Source organism: Schistocerca cancellata, chromosome 7 (assembly GCF_023864275.1).
Source record: "Schistocerca cancellata isolate TAMUIC-IGC-003103 chromosome 7, iqSchCanc2.1, whole genome shotgun sequence".
Classification (NCBI taxonomy): Eukaryota; Metazoa; Arthropoda; class Insecta; order Orthoptera; family Acrididae; genus Schistocerca; species Schistocerca cancellata.
The window spans coordinates 327,204,717-327,226,505 of NC_064632.1; positions in this window are offsets into that span (position 1 = coordinate 327,204,717).

The window sequence follows — 21,789 nt, forward strand, 5'->3', positions numbered from 1 at the left end:
TATTTATAGATGGGATAACGGTCGAGTTTGATTACAAGAGGGTTCTTGAAAACAGTCTTATTCCTGCCTCTACACTAACATCCCAAGTGCCCATGACCTCACCACTATTGAACACTACCTTTCCCAATGGTTGACGATTTTCAAATCAACAGCCTCCTTCCTATTCACCATGATGAACTATACCCTCACCCATAAATACTTCTCCTCTCAAGGCACTATCTACAAACAAGAGTGGGTAGAGTGGGTGACATTAGGAAATGAGTATAGCTTCCAGCAGGACAGTGATCCAAAGCACACGGCTGAAATTGTAAGGCTTTGGATCGTGCGCAGCACTCCCGACGTTTGGAAGACAGAGCCCCAGTCGCCAGATTTAAATTCTATACAGAACTTTTGGAATGAACTCGAGGATAGTGTTAAGAAACTTGACGTTAAAAGTAAGCACCGTATGCAAAAACTTCTTCAGATGGAGAAATATGGACTCTGCAGTCATCAAGAAACATGTACAGTCAGTGATTAAAAGACTAACGGCAGTAGTTCAGAGAAAAGGGATGGTAACTAATATTAGCTATTCTCTGTTCGAATACATTTGCCCAGATGTAAACAAACTATATGGACATGAAAATGACGATAAGTGTGTAACTAAGTGGCAAAACTATCACCACAGCATAACTGTAATAATATTGCTTCATCTTTATGTAAGTACAGATAGATTTTCGTCAAATGCTGCCTTACGACTTACAATTGTCCCACTTGTATCTGTGTAGTCACCAGTAAACAATCTTTTTGTATTTATATTGTGATCTCTAGCAGTACAAACATGTACATGAATGTATAAACACCTGAAGATGGGCGCAAGCCCGAAACCGGTCGTGTGACAAATAAATAACCATTTATTGTGACTGGTAGCGGATATTTATCTACACCCCAAACTATTTTTGTCCTTTCTGAGGGTGGAAATATGTTTCAGTTGCTTTTCTTGAGTTTATACGTTTAGTAGTAGATTCAATTTTATTATGTACTAGTTGTACTTATGTCTACTTTCTTTGCATAACTATATAAATGACAGAACTAGTAAACACGTTTGTCTTCGAATACTTAACGTCGGTCTCTGTAGGTACTGCAGTCAGTCACACATAATTCGGCGAGCTCCTTGTGTTAATGAATCCAAGGGCTAATAGATCCAAAGCAGTCCAGTGATTCTACAGCCTACAGGTTCAAGACAGGAGAGACAAACGCCATCGTGTCCGAAGGCGGTAGCCAGGCACAAATAAATGTGGGTTGCAGTAGTATGAAGAGACTTGCACAGAATAGACTACGGTGGAGAGCTGCACCAAACCAGTGTTCGAGCTCAAGACAACAGTAACATTAGCGCAGTCGAACAGGAAGTAAACGTGTGTGTCTGTGTGTGTGTGTGAGTGTGTTCGATACCAGGACACAGCAAGTGAGAGCGCGCGGCGTGAAGTGTCGTCGCCTTCCGCGTGTGGTGACGGGCCCCTTTTTGTCGGCCTCCCCTAGCCTGCTCACCTTTGTCGAAGAAAAGCCCGGTTTAAAACGAGATCGCGTCGTCCACAGGACCAGCGCCGCCCTGGCTACCTGCCCGCCTCGTCTTTTTTTCCACGGCGCGGCGGTAGCGGCATGAACGATTAAGCGCGCCGTCGCCTGCCTCCTAGCCTCCCTGCTCCAGAAAGTGTACCACACAAAAGCTGGGGCCCCCTCACCTCCGCTCCGTACCCGGTTCATCCCAGGTCGCCGTTCACAAGTACCTACGAGGCGTGTTCAAAAAGGAACCGAAATTTTGAAATAGCGCGTCACTGAGCGCACCTAGCGGCTGGTTTAGACAACAAACTGCCACTTGCCTCGTGTCGCTCGGACGATTTGCAAGCGAGCCACAGCCGCTGAAGTCAGCGCGTGTACAGCCTTCTCTTCGGATTAGTGCAGTGAAGGAACTCGAAGAACAACTGGCGTGTGTGAAATTCTGCTACAAACTTGGCAAAACTTTCACAGAGACATTTCAAATGCTTAGCCAGGTACAGGGACGATTCTAGAAGTTCGTCAAGGGGGGGGGGGGGGGGGGAGGCTAATGGGGGGAGGGTTGGGGGAATGGCTTATCGCTTAACAAAAGTAGAGTTTGGGTCCTCTACCGACAAATTGGTAAAATCATGTGTTGCTTAAAGTAGTTTTTGGTAACTGTTTTCGAGTTCAAGGTAAAAAAATGTGTTTTAATAAATAATAAGACGCCTATTTTAAGTTAAATGATGCTTATTGGTTTAGATAGTAAGCTTTTTTCCACTCTTATTCTTCTGTTAAAATGTGTTTGAAATATATTGTAACCTATACCTATATTGCTACATAATTATTAAAAAATGATTGAATCTGTTGGAGTAATATATTCGCTGATTTATGAAGTCATTTTATCCAGTGTAGTATGATACTCCAGGGGGGGGGGGGAGCTCAAGCCTTCCCCCCTCCCCTCTTGCTACCGTTCCTGGCCAGGTACACGAGGAGTCCGGTATGAGATGCACGCAGCGTCTTCAACAGGGCAGAATGTCGGTCTGTGACGTTTCCGAGTCTGGACGTTCTTCAACATCAACAGGTGATGGCCACGTGGATAGCATTCGTGCTGTGATTTGCGGAAATCGACGTCTAACTGTTCGGGAAGTAGCTGAGGACGTGGACATCAGCGTAGGATCATGCCATCAAATTCTGAGTGAAAAACTTGAGATGCGTCGTTTCAGTGCAAAATTCGTACCGCTTTTGTTGACTGAAGATCAGAAACATAGCCGTATTGAAATGTACGAGGAACTGCTTGCCGCTGTTAATGACAATGAAAACTTTCTTAAGAACATCATAATAGTATGTTGGATTATCACGATTGCTGACTGGGCTCCAATGTTGAAAGTACTAAAAAGATCAACGTCATGTTGGTTGTGTTTTTTGACTAAAATGGCATTATCCATCATGAATTTGTGCCACATGGTCAGATGATTAACAGAAAAGTGCGCATGAGGGATGCTGTGTGCAGGAGGAGACCTGAACTGTGGGAAAACCAGAGTTGGATGTTGCATCATGACAGTGCGCCAGCTCACGCGTCACCCTTTGTCAGCAGATGTCTAGCAGAACATCACATTCCCGTCGTGCCCCCTCCAAGCAGAATTTTTCCTGTTTCCAAAACTGAAAAACACGTTGAAAGGACCCTGTTTCCAAGCCATAGAGGGGATACAGGACAATGCGACGAGAAACCTGCGCGCCATCCCGCAAAATGTGTTCCAGGAGATGTTTGAAAACTGGAAGAAACGGTGGGAACGGTGTATTGCCATTAGATGGGACTGTTTAGTAGGCGACAGTGCTTAAAATGTTGTACAATAATCAATAAAGCTGATACAGCAAAAGTTCAATTTCTTTTCTAACACACCTCGTATACAGCAATATTCTGTATTCCGCGAGCCACTGGTGTCGGGGGAGTAAGTGGTGGTCCATATCATTTTTCCCCTTTTCTATTGCATTCGCAGACGATAGGCAGGGAGGAAGACTGTCGGCATCACCTACCTATATAAACAAGGCCCGGATGTATTTGAAGCCAAGTGGAAGCTTAACCGCTGTTTTGAGACGTCAAGTTGGGCGTTGCTACTCGTCTGCCAGCACGGAATCGTATTTTTGTTCTGCTGTACGAAATTATTTGCTGCTGCCGGTCACAGAAACGACGCATTTCGGAAACTAATTTCCATTATGAAGTGCGTTTGTCTTGCACAACGTCATGTTAAGCGTCATATTTAAGTTGCGCGAGCTACTGAATTATATTACTGACTTTACTATATTGCAAACAATCGAATTTTGTCAGTTACCTATCTTTTCCTATAGATACAGGCAAATTTTTTATATACTTTGCATTTGGTTATCCGACATCTGAGCCGACTGCCATTTTCGGCTTGGAAGTATACCATAGGACGTCGGCACACGGACCGTGCATTCAAACATTGAGCGTTGAGCGTGCCAACCTGAGACTGTATTTCTACATTAAGTAGACCATTTTAAACCATATTGACTTTGTGTGGCTTTGTTTGACCTGTTTCCCTATATGCCGACCGTTGTGGCCTAGCGGTTCTAGGCCCTTCAGTCCGGAACCGCGCTGCTGCTACGGTCGCAGGTTCGAATCCTGCGTCGGGCATGGATGTGTGTGATGTCCTTAGGTTAGTTAGGTTTAAGTAGTTCTAAGTCTAGGGGACTTGTGACCTCAGATGCTAAGTCCCATAGTGCTTACAGCCATTTGAACCATTTTTCCCTATATTTTCCATTAATTAGTTTTTTACAAGTGTGTTCTGCAATCTACAAGTGAAATAATGTTTTAACAACAGCTTTGTCAGAATACAATAATGACATTCCTTTCCATATTCAGGAGAAACCATTAAGTGACTAAATCCAGTAAGTAAATTCAGTCTCTATCCCAACATACTGAAAAATACAAGATATAATCTTAGGAGAAAATTCTTTTTGAGAGTAAAGGAATTTTCACAGTAATATTGTCAAAAAGAGAAGGGCGAGAAGAAATGTCATTATGTGCAAACCGAGATCTCCATCAGCTGACAAATGGCAGCAACCATTTGCGAGCGACTTCCGTAATACTGGTCAATTTATTTTAACTGTGATATTTTCAGTAAAAGTTTCTTTCTTAGAATGATGAAACCCTGTGCAGCGTTTGGTTGCATCGAAAGGCATGTTAAGAAAGTCACTCCACTGTCTCTCCCCTTGTATTCATTCACTGTACCTCTTTCCCTGCCTCGTCCACCCCTTTCTCTCATGCCCGTTGCTGCTGGTGCTCGTACTTAAAACCTGCCTTCCCAGAATTTCTAATTATTGTTGTACATATCATGTACTATTACAAATACTGTCCGCCCCGACTGCCGTCCTAAGGGGCCCGGGTTCAAATGGTTCAAATGGCTCTGAGCACTATGGGACTCAACTGCTGTGGTCATAAGTCCCCTAGAACTTAGAACTACTTAAACCTAACTAACATCATACACATCCATGCCCGAGGCAGGATTCGAACCTGCGACCGTAGCGGTCGTGCGGTTCCAGACTGTAGCGCCTTTAACCGCTCGGCCACTCTGGCCGGCTGGCCCGGGTTCGATTCCCGGCTGGGTCGGGGATTTTCTCCGATCAGGGACTAGGTGTTGTGTTGTCTTCATCATCATTTCATCCCCATCTGGCGCGCAGGTCGCCCAATGCGGCGTCGAATGTAATAAGACCTGCACCACGGCGGCCGGACCTGCCCCGTAAGGGGCCTCCCGCCCAATGACGCCAAACGCTCATTTCCATTTCCATTACAAATACTCCCCCTCTCTCTCTCTCTCTTTCTCTCTCTCTCTCTCTCTCTGTCACACACACACACACACACACACAGCAAAAGCTCTGCATCACCCATTTGTTTCGAAATTCATGGCACCACCGCGTCTCAATCGATTCTCGACATGTTTGACTGGGTTCATGTCCTGGGAACGTGTTAACGAGAACAGAATGATGAACAAGCGAGTCGTCATTGATCAGGATGAAATTGTCACCAAACTTTTGGCGATATGTTCCCACTATTGGTTGTAGAATCTCGTCCCTGTACTGTTCAGCAGTGAGACTGCCGTTCAACAACCACGAGAGGTGTGCGGTGGCCCCGTGTAATGACGTGCCTGAACATCACTCCACCACCACCACCACCATTACCATCACCACCATCTTATTGCACAACACAGTGTTGGAGCCGTTCGATGTTACCACGTTGTCTGCAAACACGTTGTCTGCTATTTTCAGGTTACGAAAACATCCAAGTTTCATCCGTAAACAACACCCGACACCAATCGTGGGATGTCTATTCCGCATGATTTCTTGCCCATCTGTAGCTGAGTCCTTGGCGTTGTGGTGTACGAAGTGGAATTCGCCATGGTCATCGGAAATGGAGATTCGCATCATGCAATCGTCTCCACTTCGATGGGATACGTGACATCCTCTAGCCTCTTCGAGTGCCGAATTCAGTTATGGGCACACAGCCCACAGTTCCTTTGTCACAAAAGACGTAGATACCAGTCATCCCGCACACCTGTCGAACGTGGACGGCATGTGTGGTGTCGTTCCTCAACATTACCTGTCAGTTGGAACCTCTTCCATGTCCGCACCACATCACTTTGATTCCAGTGTACGTGTCGAGCAACTTTCCTCGTCAACAAATCTTATGCGCGGTCCCGATCATTAGTCGCGATTGTCCTTCGAAGCTGAATGAATGTTCAGTCTGCTGTACCAAAGATGTCTCTGATGTGTCCCTACGGGGCTTTACTTTCAACTGAAATGCTGCAATCCGTTCGAATGTTGGGCTCTACCAGTAGGTAGCGCCCATATACCTGTGTGTGGTACCAGTAGATAGCCCCCATAGTAGCTGTGTGTATGTATACAAACAACTTCAGGGCTGATCTTCCGATCGTTATTAAGCATTCACAATAACAAGGCACCTGCGTGACATATCGGGATGATGCAACACTTTTGTTGATGTGTGTGTGTAGAATGACTGGTTATATGTAAGGTACGGCCTTATGGCACCAATCTTGCCGTGTTAAATGAATAACTAATGCCTCCTTCCACAGGCACACTTGCGTGATCGATATTTTCGGAATTCATTCTGGCTCGCAATGAAGGAGGTCATTCTGTTGGAGATATCTCATGATGTTTCAGTTCAGGAATATGTTCTAGGATTTTATAATTTTTGTTCAAGGGATCTTGGTATACTACGGATAAAATTGGAGCTAAAGGAACTGCAAATTCCGTATAGAATCAGAAGGGATTACATCGGCCACCCGGAACCTTGTTTGATTTTAGCGATTTTAGTTAGCTGTTTCTCAACGCCACTGACTAACAAACATCATTTCAGTGGTGTGTGAGTAGAATATTCTTCTGTATCTTCCTTAGTAAGGGGTCATTTAAAGACGGAATTTAGCATTTCTGCTTTTGCTTGCTACCCTCAATTTCAGTTCCTACATCAACCATGAGTTTTTGTATATGAAATTTGATGCCACTTACAGCCTTGAGGAATTACCAGAATTTCTTTCGGTTTTGAGAGAGATTTTCGATAAGATTCTGCTCCTTTAGTCACTGAAGACTTCACGCATAGTCCTCTTGACAGCCATAACGCATTTCATTCAGCATTACTCCGTCGATAGTCCATGCTTTGTTTGCCCGTTTTATGCAGTAGTCTTAGTCACTTAGAACTTACTGCAAAGTGAATGTATACGATGGAGGGTCCATCCCATCATGAACCATTCTACGAGCTACATCTCTTTCCAATCCAAGATGTACTATTCTTGTAAACTTGAACCACAGTTGTTCTTCATGCTCGTGCCCAGAGGTAAATATTTAGAGTTCTTCTTGAGGTACGACACGACTGCCTCTTCATCTAGATTACTGAACATGTAAATCTTACTATTTGTTTCAGCTGCCCTTCTGTACTTTAGTAATCATAGTTATAGCTGTCTCGTGGCCACTGATACCAATTTCGATATAGAAACCCTGTAAGAGTTGGAGTCTGTCATTCACAACCCTGAAGTGACTCTCTTTCTGCGGAGGTTTATGAAATGGGATGATTTCTTGTTGCATCTCCTGTGTAGTTTAGTGGGAGATATAAAAGCACGATGCCTGTCGTGTCAGATTTTTGGAAAGTTTGACGTCCATTTGTACCAGTGTGTATTTGCTTTGATAGATGTTTGAAAATTTACTGACATAACGTTATAAGAGACTTCAATTAAATGTCATTATTTTTTTTTCAGAGTTGAAGAAGTGTGGACCTAAACGACCGTGACCTATGGTGAGTACAATTTTTTATTTTTACATGGATACATATCAGGTATCGTTGTTCTCATAGTAAAAGTCAGCAGGCAAACTACGACCGTGTTTCTGTTGTTAAGTGAACATTTTCCAAGCTACTGAAAGAGAAGGAAGCCGTGCACGATTTCACTCTACATTTGCAGACATCGGAAGTTTCTGGTTGGTGATAGCGAAAACTTGCACAGCTTCGTGTTAGAAACAGTTTTAAATCGGCACTGACCTGATTGAACCTGGCTGTAGTGAGTGTAGGATAACGCAGTAGCTGCCCCTAAGTGGCTTTGAAACAACCACCTGATATCGAGAGGGCTGTAGTTAAAGCGAAACGTTTTGTTTTGCTTGAAGAAATTTGTCTCCACCGTTGAGTCAATTTTGTTTAAATCACATTTGAGAAACAAGAAATACTTACGTTTGAGAAAAATAAATAAATAATCCCTGTGTTTCCTCAACAGAGTTCGTCAACTCGTCAACATAGTTTCTTGTTCCACAAGAAGCGGATAGAAGCTTCAGCTCTGAGTTTGCATTCATCCTCACTGGTCATTTTACAGAACGAAGCAGAAGGCCTAAGGGTAGCATGGTTGGTTGTTTGATTTTGTTGTTTGGTTTGTTGTTGGGTTGTTTGGTTTAGGAAAGGATGGAGAAAGAAGTCGGCCGTGCCCTTTCGAAGGAACCATTCCGGTATTTGCCTGAAGCTATCTAGGCAAATCACGGAAAACCTAAATCACGATGGCCGGACGCGTGTTTGATCACCCGAATGCGGTTCAGTGGGCTAACCACTGCGTCATTTCGCTCGGTCCGTTAGCATGAGACGGAACTCGTTTGTACTAGAATGACGCAAAACAGTGGTTGTGTGTTTGCGACATGGTAACAACATGTTTTGTCATTTGCACGAGTGTTCTCACTTTCCCTCTTAATCCCTTGCTCTTAAGTTGTAGTCAAACACCTCATAAAACACACCGAATACGATTAGCAACCAGTAACCCTTTTTCCGACAGTGTTGTATTAAGCTGGTATCCATGTTTGCCAAAACTTTTCTTGTCCCGCAAGGTTGCCGGATATACAGATGTTCATTGTGTCGCCCCCGCTGCTTTAATAGGAAGGTAATTCTTACCCCCACATTGATTCTTTCGACAGTAAATGATACGTGAACCACGTTTAGCTGAAACCGGTCCAGTGTTTTCGGATACATTTTTATAGATTGTATGGGTTCAGATCAGTCTCATCAGTTCCATCGTGATCCCAACTTCCAGAATCTACATTTTTATTAGATTTAAATGTGCAGGACGCATCCGTGTACCCAGCCTCGTACGACTGACGAACGGCACAATACGTTTATTTAGATTTACATAGTTCGGTTGTAATGGCTGCTATCCCTCATGTTCAAATGGTTCTGAGCACTATGGGACTTAACATCTATGGTCATCAGTCCCCTAGAACTTAGAACTACTTCACCCTAACTAACCTAAGGACATCACACAACACCCAGTCATCACGAGGCAGAGAAAATCCCTGACCCCGCTGGGAATCGAACCCGGGAACCCGATCGTGGGAAGCGAGAACGCTACCGCACGACCACGAGCTGCGGATAGCCCTCATGTTGACGAGATACATGCCGTTCACAGCTCCAGTCGTGGTAAGCAGTTTTTCTGAAATTAGGTTTGATATCAGTATAAGAGTTTGGTGTTGGACAGAACGGAACTGCTTCCTGTAATATTTCTCTTTGTTAGGAGGTCGACTATTTCGTTACGGAAAATTTCATTACGTCCTTATACAAATAGCAAATAGACGTCTATGTCGTTTTTCTTTGCTACTATGATGGGTCTCCAGTATATCCAAAAATACCGGGTGATCAAAAAGTCAGTATAAATTTGAAAACTGAATAAATCACGGAATAATGTAGATAGAGAGCTACAAATTGACACACATGCTTCGAATGACATGGGGTTTTGTTATAACCAAAAAATACAAAAGTTCAAAAAATGTCCGACAGATGGCGCTTCATCTGATCAGAATAGCAATAATTAGCATAACAAAGTAAGACAAAGCAAAGATGACGTTTTTACAGGAAATGCTCAATATGTCCACCATCATTCCTCAACAATAGCTGTAGTCGAGGAATAATGTGAACAGCACTGTAAAGCATGTCTGGAGTTATGGTGAGACGTTGGCGTCGGATGTTGTCTTTCAGCATCCCTAACGATGTCGGTCGATCACGATACACTTGCGACTTCAGGTAACCCCAAAGCCAATAATCGCACGGACTGCAGGTCTGGAGACCTGGGAGGCCAAGCATGACGAAAGTGGCGGCTGAGCACATGATCATCACCAAACGACGCGCGCAAGAGATCTTTCACGCGTCTAGCAATACGGGGTGGAGCGCCATCCTGCATAAACATCGTACGTTCCAACAGGTCTTTATCAGCTAGGCTGGGGATGATGCGATTCTGTAACATATCTGCGTACCTCTCCCCCGTCACGATTGTCATACGAAATCACTGACGTTTTGCTGTCCAGCGCCATCTGTCGGACATTTTGTGAACTTTTTTTGGTTCTAATAAAACCCCATGTCATTCCAAGCATGTTTGTCAATTTTTACCTCTCTATCTACATTATTCCGTGGTTTATTAAGTTTTCAAATTTATACTGACTTTTTGATCACCCGGTATATCTGCTGTTTGTTTGTCGTATCTGGATTTTGTAGTACACTTTGGGGGTTCCAAAGAGACAAAGTAGCTACCGAACTAGAATCTGTGTGTATGGAGTTTACGAAAGGAGATGAAACACATTGCTTTCAGCGTTTAGGTGAATGTTCGTAGGAAGACGAGTTGGAGGAAGAAGATGACGAGGAGGAAGAAGATGAGGTGGAGGAAGAGGATGAGATGGAGGGCATAAAGGAGGTGGAAAAAGATGATGAGGTGGAGCAAGAAGAGGAGTGAGAGGAAGACGAGGAGCTAGGGGAGGACGAGGGGCTAGAGGAATAAGAGGAGATTGAGGAAGAAGAGGAAGAGAAAGGAGAGAGGAGGAGATAGGGCAGTAGGAGCAGAAATGGCAAAAAGAGGAGAAATGAGAAGAGGAGGGGGAAGAAGAGGAGGAGAAAAAGGAAGAAGAGGGGGAGGAGAAAAATGAAAAAGAAGTCGAGGAGAAAGAGGAGGAGGAGAGAGAGAGAGAAATAGGAGAATAAGGAGAAAGAGGAAGAGGATGAGGAGGAGGAAGAGGAAGAGAAATACGAGCTATTTCTGGAAACGCGATGCTGCCACTGGACATGCCTGAAGAATAGATCAGAAATGTACACAGTAAGACAAAACGGATTATCGCATTCGTAGCGCTGAGCACTCTTTATCCCTGTTAATTAATCGTCGGAAGAGTACAGATTTAGAAAGGCGGCCTGGAGCTGCCGTCCTTATTGAGACAAGGTAAAGCGTCTAATTAGGCAGCGGGCGCTGGCAGGCGAGTCGCCGGCGTGTCTTAAGAGCCGCCTCCCGACAAAGCCTCTTTTCCGACGCGCGCTGTCCCACGCAGCCACTTGCTCCTCGAGTCCCCGCCTCCCCCTCGTCAGTTTTTAAATTTCTCCTTCGCCGTAACGTCATTCTCGCGCTTGTTTCTAAAGCCCTCTTAGCCCACAAGAGCTGTTCTTTGAGTAGCTACTCTTGTAGCATTCTCAGCCGTCTGCTGCTGTTTTTAAGGCGCTTGACTGGAGGTAAGAAGGGCACGGCGAGACGCAAATAAATACTGTTCAATCACCTGGCTTTTAACGGTAACTGCACCAGTTACTAACAAATACCAAGTGATAAAATAAACACTCCTAAAATGGAAGGAAGAAAAATTGCAAGATACTACGGCTAGCAACATACGGATATCACGAAGAACAAATTATGTATTTTGCAAATATTTTAATTCACACTTACAATAGCACATATTACCTACGAGCGGTACTCACAATAGTAAAGCTACGTATTTTTTTAAACTTTTTGGGTCGCAGTCATGTAATAATATTTCAATGATATCCAACCATGTTTTTCATGCAGCCACAAGACGTCGTGTTACGGCTCAAACTCTGCGCAATACGCCGCATGATGCGCAATTTCACTCACGACGTCCATGTTTTAAAGCTTCCCTGCTGATTTCAAAAAATATACCCCTGCTACAACTCCGTCTCCATGTACGAGGAACAGTTTGCTGCTTTGACCCTCTCCTTCACAGACATGACCCTGAAGAATTTTTTATGTAGATGGATGTTAAATGTACTAGACACATTTCAAGGTCTGTTGGACTCATTGTCCTACCAACAAGTTGATGCCAGTTAGACATTATAGAACAGAACAAGCGTCTATAATGAATCACAATATTCTCGAACTGATCAGAGGTAAATTACGAATAGGTAAACTACACAAGGTGTCTGTGGCATGGAACGAGACTGCCACCTGGTGAGCAGCACCCTTACATATGGGTAGTACAGCACAATAGCGGCATGGCATAGTACGAGTATATCACTGAACCCAAATGCGATTTTGGACGCTGGAGTACAGTGCAGCAGCAGCATGGTACAGTATAGCACTGTACCCCAGTGTGATAGCAGGTTTATGCTTTTGGTTGAAAAGCGGAATATTGTACCGCTGACAGCTCAGCCCCCACCCATATGAGGCGAGGGAATGAAATAACAATTAACCGAAAAACACGGCTCTGTGGTGGCTGCCTATGTTACTGTCTGTGAAATAACCAGCATCCATTCCAAAGAGGTTTTTTTATAACAAATTTTACGACCATAGTACCTGAACCAATTGGCCAGGATGATGAATGTACATGTCTTGATTTTTCAATTTCCAAGCAGAACATATGTGGGTTATATGTTATTGCCATCTCATTTTTCAATGTTGGTCGAACTACAAATATCCTTCCTCCATTTTTCGTGTTTCCTCTCACTAAAACTTGGGCCATGTGGTCTGTGATGTTGGAGATGGTGCAGCGCCATCACAACAGCTTACTAGCATTGGGTCAGAATTTCTATACTACACTTGGTATCAGGTTATCGAATTGATATGTTGCGTGTGGTGTTTCTGTGCATGGACCTCTCACCGGCAGACGACGGAGCAACTCCAAACAAGGACTAATTTTTTGTTTGGTAACAAATTGATTTCCAGTATCCCTTCTACGATCACGAAGAGTTCCAAAGTCTTTTAATTTATATTGTGGGTTTGCCATCCGTTGGCTACTGCCAGATGGGGGAGCCTACTTCTGAACGCCATCTTTTGTCACCAGATGGCTTGCATACGACAGAAGGCACAACTGTGACCTGGCGGATGGCATCTGATTCTTAAGTTTGTTCGCAAATGAGGGAAAACTTCTTTCTTTTTAAGTCGTTGCTGCAATTATATTCAACATGTGAGTAAGAATATACTGTATATAATGTATCTTGTGCAACTGAATGCTGATTATTGTTTTGAACTAAAGAGACAAGTGTAGTGTTCGTGAAGTAAGACTATGTCCAGAGCAATGTTTAATTACTATAGCCTATACAAGTTCAGCAAGTGCTTACAGAAGAGTTAGTAGACATAAAAAACACTGATGATGCCCAGTACGAATATGGAAACACGTTTGGTTGAAAACAGTAATAAACATTCAGTGGCAAAAGACAGATACTATTTATTCTTATTTACATAATAATAGAGGTGATATTCGGTTTGGTGGGATCGACATGGGTATAGGACACAGATTTTATGCAGTGTGTGTGTTCCTTGAATAATGTACACGGTGTTGTCTTTCGTGGCATTGCAGGGCGAATGCCCATTCTCCACGGAAGAAACGCCCATAATAAGACCACCTTGCGTGACATCACTGCGTGAGAAGGCACCGACAAATACGGCCGCCGATCTGCATTTTTATAGTTTGCGTCTCCGGGCTCTGCTGATGCCGCGTTAACGATCTACGTAGCTTTAGGAATCCCGTGATGAAACTTGCAGCATGAGCCATTCACATACCAAGTAAACTAATGACATTTAAACAGTGGCGTCCGTAAAGAGGGGGTGGGGGCAACAGCGCGAAAGAAGAAAGTCCAGATAATAATAAATCCGAAAATCCTTCAGTTTTAAATTATTGGTAAAAGTACGTTTTCCCCGTTTCGTAAGTCAGGAAGGAATAGAAAACTCCCTTAGCGAGCCTCTGCGCATGCACGACTCGTTACACCATGGACTGCTGCACACTTTCAGACACTCCTGTTGATGTCAAGTGTCTTCGCAGGCTGCCAGAGTGATGAAGTATTTGTCTGTGTTAGGGATGACTGCCGCATAAGCTGTCTGAGATAGCCTCACATTACAAGGCGAAATCATCGAATGCATCTGGAACAGTCTAATTAAAATGTGCTGGAGCTCCGCTATGCATCAGCTACATACAGCATCTCATTTGCTAAAGTACGTACTGTAGCTCAGTTGTTCACGACCTTTCTTAGACCATTACTTCTAATTGTGATCAGATAGCTAGTATCTCCTCCTCCTCCTCCTCCTCTCCCCTCCCCTCCCCCTTACCTTCAGCATCACCAACTTTAGCGTCTATCTAAACTTTAGAATGAAGTTCTTTGGTCACTTTTTTAGTGATGAATGCTGAAAGATGAGTGATATTTAATTTTTGTTGCTGTTCTGTTAAGCCACGACTCAGTGAGACAGTTGGTTCCGCTTACGTGTAACAACCTTTTTTTTATGTTCGAGTTGTTTCCCTTCAGTTCGCATCACAAATCATGCTACAGATCCATTCAGTCTCTAGTTTTTATTTCGTTGCTGTCGTTATCAAAAATCTACTTTCACATCACTAAATCTGTAACGCCACATTCCTTTTCCGTGTGTTCTTTTCGGGGTGTGTATGTGTGTGTTTTAGAATAAGCAAGCTAACTGTCGACGCTGAGAGTAGACACTTGTTACAAATAGGCTTCCGCTGCACTAGTGCACTCCCTCGCAGCAATTGCTTCACCTGCACCCATACTTACAATCAACCAACTTAAAATTTTTAGTATAAATCACTTAAATGGTGGACTACTTACTTCTGATCTGGCAGAACTTAGAAGACTTCGGTCTATTAATGTTTTGTGTCCCTCCACTTTAATAATAATAATGTGTACAGCAATGTAGTAGACCTTATTTAGTTATCATTATGTCGTGCTGTCGATTTAGTTCATTTACCTATTTCGAAGTGAGAAATGAAGCCCTTTCTGTTCTACTACAGGAAATATCTACAACTAGAAGAAGATATATTCCTGAAATATTTAACATTTGTTACTTATGTCTCACTTTTACCGCCATCGAAGTATGTTAAAGAAGTTCAAAGTATGTGTATTGCATAACTATGTGAGGAACCTATAACACCCACCACGTATTGTCACACATTAATGACAAAAAAGTAATTACTGATATATAATCAATATTAGAGTTGTATAAAATTGTGATAACAGTAATGACTGTATAAAAATAATTTAGTTCATTACAAATGCCATCAAATCCTTGTGCTTTTACCCCAATAAAATTTCATTTTACCTCTAATGGGGTATTACGCCCAGGCTGGGAACAGCAGCTGCAGCTTGTCCGTAGTGTGAAACTCAGTGGAGTCCTTCATGGACGGCACCTGTGTGACGTACAGGGTGATCTAGCTGGCAGTCACTTGCAGTTACGACCCACACAAAAATCTTAAGCTGCGATTGGTGTCTAGCGGAATAGCATCATAATCTCCACCCACTCACAAAAAAGATTATAAAAATTAGTTATTGTAGCTCTTCCAACTGTTGCCGTATACTCAAATAACACAGAAGACATAAACACAGGAGTGACAGTTTGCGCAACTATCATGAGTGAAAGTTCTCATCGGCGTTCGACAAAAGTGATGAATCACGGATCGCATATTATCTGACACCATTTATTTTATATCGCCTTGTATGCTGATGTACATGTTTTATGATACCCGATGATGCTCTGTGGACCGAAACTTGTTGTAAAATAAAAACATCAGCAGCTCCTGGCGGTGAATCAGGACTTTTTAAATAAAACACTTGTCACACCGAGAAAACGTATACCATACACACAAACAAGTCAGATAATGTATAGAAGGTAGTACATACCGCCTCTTTCCTTTACCCTCTGTTTTGTTTCCTTGTGTGTGCCAAATGATGAACAAACTATTTTCTCCTTCAATAGAGGAGACTTTCTTGATGTTTAAATAGGTATTTGTAATGAAAAATGTTTACCCTATTTATATTATTATTTATCACAGTATGGGCGTTTTCAGTGTCTGAATATTATAAAACATAAATCATTTTTGCGCTCATACATTTGACCTTTTTCGCGTGAAACAAGGGTAATGGAATTAGTCGAATTAAATCAGAGGATGGTGATAGAATTAGATTAGGAAATGGGACAGTAAAAGCAGTCTGAGTTATTCTACTTAGGCATCAAAATAACTAACCTTTGGCAGAAATAGAGGCGACATAAAGTGGAGACTTGCCAACAGCAAGAAAAGCGTTTCTGAAAAAGAGAAATATTCTGACAGATAATAAAAAATTTTAGTGGTAGGAAGTCTTGCCAGAAGGAGTGATGGAGCGTACCCAAGTAAGGAAGTGAAACGGTACGATGAACAGTCCAGATGAGAAGAGAACAGAAGCTTTTGGAATGTGGTGCTATAGAACGATGCTGCTTAAGAAGAAAGGAAGAAGACTGCGACATGTAAGAATTACTCATAGGAAAAATATCGAAGCTGTCATGAAACCTTCGCAACTTGGCACAAAACAAAGCAGGGCATAAAGATTAAGAAGACATGATTTCTACTATTATAAAATGAGTGAGCGCGACGGGTTATATAAACTTCCTTTGTTAGCAGACGACGCTATGGTTCCCCCGGCAACGTCATTGTCAAAACTTTCTTCCCTAGAAACTTTTACGGTGACGTTCCATTTCGTTGACGAACCGTACGAATGCCGCCATTGGAATTGCATTGTGGAATGTTTTGACGTCCCGTTCCGCAACATCCAGTGTGAATGGACCTTAATATAGTAAGCAAAATAGTTGGTACAGTTCTATTGCATTCATGCTGGAATGTCGTCGTGGCGAAAGACTCACCTCGCCACGTGTTCTTTACGACTGAAGGCTGAAAACTGTTGAAGGAAGGTGCGTGATTAGCCCAAATAGTGGGTTCCTAGAACTGTCCTACAGCTGCAGGTGACACTATTATTCAAACAGTTCCCAAGTTCTGCCTTCCTTGCGGGTTATATATAGAAGGACGGATGAAGGACGTTTTGTGCTTTATGGCGATTAAATACTCTGAACGTTCGAACGTAATGCATCTTACAGAATTGTGGGAGGCAACGATACTTTGTTTTACTGCATCGATGTATCAACCGACTCGGAAATCAAAAATGAATTTTTGAACAAATGTCGATAATGTGACTCTGTTGATGAACGAATTGTGCTTGTTCTCCTCACCCACGATGGGAACGATGAAACGTGCCCGAACCCCACGTAAGAGGTACCGAAACGCTTCACGCCAAAACAACGCCTGCAAATTTCAGCCACACGTCACGGCGACGATCCAGAATGTATGCAAAGAAATTCTACCAATAAAATAACTGCAGTAAACTTCAGTGATCTGGTTGCACTGATCGCTTCTGACGTGACTATTTTCAAAAGTGCAAGCCAGGCACATGGAACTGTTTCTTTTCAGTTGAGAATGTTCTGTATGGATGGTAAAAGGAACTCTTTATAGGTAGATGACAGAATACGCTTGGATGACGTATGGTACTGCAGATCTACTTTGAATGATTCAGGGTTGTGCAGAGCGTGGTGCAAACTAAATGCTCTGTAAAATAAAAAAAAAGTCTGCTGATTTGGCACGTTTATATTTCTTAAATTGCTAAACATATACAATGAATTTTGTCTTTTGATGAACGGGAAACTCAAAAAGTTTTTTTTCATACCTTTTCATAGGTATTCAATACACCCCCCATGAGATGCACAGTATTCAAAGTGTCCCCACACTGCAGCGAGCACGTCTTGAATTACAGCTTCCACAGCTGCTATTATACGTTGTCTCAGTTCATTCATTGTCGTTGGTAACGGACGCACATAAACAGAGCCTTTTATAAACCCCCAAAAGAAATTATCACATACAGTCACGTCCGTTCACCTTGGAGGCCAGTAAAGTAAGGGTGAATCCTTTGGTCCATTGCGACCGATCCATCGTTCAGTAATCCTTTGATTTAAAAATTCCCACAATGTGGGGTGCCTCATCCTGTTGGTAAACGAAGTCGTTCTAATCAGTGTCAAACTTTGGAAAAAGAAAGTTCTCAAGCATATCGAAATAAATGTTTCGTGTAACGAGTGTTCTCGGCAAAGAAAAATGGACCATTTCACGTGAAACCACACAAAACACATTAAATTTTGGAGAGTCCTTGTCATATAGTACAACTTCATGTAGTTGTTCCGTACCCCATATTCTCACATTACGACGGTTCACCTTGTATGTTTCATGTCTACACGTCGACGCAACACACGCCAGACGGACATCGGGGGCATGTTGAGTTGCCGAGCTGCACGGCGAACGGATTTCTGTTGATTCCTCGTGAAACTATGGCAAATGCGTTCGACGTTTGTGTTAGACGCTCGGGGACGGCCTGGCGATTTCCCTTACTAAAAACCCTGTTTCTCAGAATTATTCGTGCCATCGTCTAATGCTCTGTGCTGTAGGAGGATGCACACCATACCGAGTACTGACTCGCATTGCACGAAACGTAGAACACAAAACGCTTTCTGTTGCCCGACACCATTTTTACTAGAACTGAAGTGGGCGCACACTGCTGCTACTTAGCGGAAACCATGTAAAACTTGAGAGTTTGCTCTTTTCAGCAGTACGTTGTTCACGCACATATCTCAAATAACATAAAAGTTATGATTTTTTTTTAACTCAGATGATTCTTATCGAGACACCCTGTATTTTGGAAGAGGAAATAAGTAGGAACGTATCCGCCCGGATAGCCGCGTGCATCAGTACGCCACCGCGTGTGCATCAAATCCGCCCGGCGGATTAACGAGGGCTAGTGCGCTGACTAGCTTGGATGAGGTTTTCAGGTGGTTTTCCACATCTGACTAGGTGAATACTGGGCTGACGTCCTGTCCCAGTTAAGCGATTTACAAACGCTTGAAGACGTTCTAACACTTTCACATGGATAACGGAATGTAGTCGAATTAAGTCGGGTGATGCTGAGGGAATTAGATTAGGAAATGAGACACTTAAAGTAGTAAAGGAGTTTTGCTATTTGGGAAGCAAAATAACTGATGATGGTCGAAGTAGAGAGGATATAAAATGTAGACTGGCAATGGCAAGGAAAGCGTTTCTGAAGAAGAGAAATTTGTTAACATCGAGTATAGATTTAAGTGTCAGGAAGTCATTTCTGAAAGTATTTGTATGGAGTGTAGCCATGTATGGAAGTGAAACATGGACGGTAAATAGTTTGGACAAGAAGAGAATAGAAGCTTTAGAAATGTGGTGCTACAGAAGAATGCTGAAGATTAGATGGGTAGATCACATAACTAATGAGGAGGTACTGAATAGGATTGGGGAGAAGAGAAGTTTGTGGCACAACTTGACCAGAAGAAGGGATCGGTTGGTAGGACATGTTCTGAGACATCAAGGGATCACCAATTTAGTATTGGAGGGCAGCGTGGAGGGTAAAAATCGTAGGGGGAGACCGAGAGATGAATACACTAAGCAGATTCAGAAGGATGTAGGTTGCAGTAGGTACTGGGAGATGAAGAAGCTTGCACAGGATAGAGTAGCATGGAGAGCTGCATCAAACCAGTCTCGGGACTGAAGACCACAACAACATATATATATATATATATATACGCTATTCAAAAATGGATTTTGCTTATTATTGCCCCTACTACCTACAGTCCTGCGATTCTGATTTCTTTTTTTCCGTATATGTTCGTCCAAGTACGTTATTACATTTTCAGCGTTGTTTTACGGTATATTGATAATTTTTACTTTATGGACCGTCTGACTACAACTGAATGAAACATAATTTTCGTGACATACGCGTTTCGCCTTTATTTTCTGCAAGGCATCTTCAGTGGTAGGTTGCGTGGACGGTCTACACAAGTGTTCAGTTACTAGTGCTGTGAAATGTGGGGGAAAAAACGCAAATTGGCATTTAAAAGAAGATGAGCAACACCAAAAATGCAACAGGAGCGTAATGTAGAAAATCGTCCATGCAACCTGTCACTGAAGATGCCTTGCAGAAAATAAAGGCGAAACGCGCATGGCGCGAAAATTGTGTTCCATTGAGTTGTAGTCAGACGGTCCACAAAGTAAAAATTATCAGTATACCGTAATATTACACGCAACTGAGGAGGAGAGGGCTACAAAAGTTGAAGACGTTTCAGCGTTTTTTTTCGACGTGCATTTTTATCTTTGCAATCGATCTGTATTACTATCACATGATTTTAAGCCATAACTATTTTCACTTAATAGAGTAAATAGAAATTTTCAGTCGTTTGTTATACCAGCACAGGCTGTCTGGGAATTCCAAAAACACGTGTGGTTATCTGTAAGAAGTACTCTCATGGATGGCCGTTATAGACTGAGTGAAACAAGCCAGGGGACTAACGGACTAATAAACACAAAAACTCTTATTTCACACGATTTTAAGAGCGCGTGGTGTTCGAACTGAGATTCTTTCGGTGTATATAGGAGTGCACTTAGAAAGTGAGTAGAATACTCAGTAAATTATTAGCTAATCGTTTAAGGCGTGTCTCAATTAGCGGTTAAAGCTGGTTACCTTTACCATGTGAGTCGCATTCCAATATGTACCTTCGCCCTAGTTGTGGTTACTTAGGTTACTTTCCATATCCATTTAGTAGTATCTGTGTTTCTTTACACATATGATTGCACCTACTCTGTTCATTTTACCGTGGCTTACTTTACTTCGCTTAATAGTAAGAATCTGGCACCTTTTATGATAAATTTTTAATTGAATTTTTTTCTTTCATTGTTCAATGCAGGTGAGAGGAAACGAACATTATGGCTTTACGTCCCGTCGACAAGGAGCCATTAGAGATGCAGTACAAGCTCGAAATGGAGATTATGGGACAGGAAATCAGATGTTAGCTTCTTGGAAAAATCATCCCAGGAGCCATTGATTTGAGTAACCTAAACATGTCTGACCAGGCGCGGATTCAAAGCCCGTTGCACCTGAATGTGAGTTCAATGTGTTAGCCACTGCAACGTTCGGATAGAGGTTCATATCACTTCGATGTCACTGGAGACAGAACACAAGCTACAGTGGTGGAAAGTATCTGTCTTGCTGGTCCTGAGGAAACAATACCGGGATTCGCATCAGGCAATGTAGGAAAAGTACATAAATCAAACTCAGGATGGGGTAGGGAAAGTATGTAAATCTATCTGAAACAAGGTCAGTGTCTTATTAACAATGCGCCTGCTTTGAACGAAGGTAGCGAAGGGTAAAAGATACGAATGAATGCTGTCAGCCCATTTTTCAGCTCGTTGGTTGTGGTGCACTGTGTTGCGTCTGTAGATGTATATAAATGAGCCATCACCGACCCGGCACTTGACCCACACTTAGACTAGTTTAAATGTATGAAGACACTGTGCGTCTCTTCCGTCGAAGTTACAGATTGGAATATGACTCACATGGAAAAGGTGACCAGTTGTCATCACTAATACTAGGTTCTACATGAGAAAATATCATCTTTCATGAACAAAACATTCTATTCTTGTCACTCTATTTACGCTGAAATTCGTCCTCAGAAAGAAAGATCCCGATACTTGAGCAGGCTACTCTAATTAACGAACTCAGTGTACGGAGAAGGCACTGGACTCACTGAACTTACGAACGTAATATTTGTGTACCTGGGGACTGTATCTTTCTTGTTAAATGTTTGACTCGAGTGA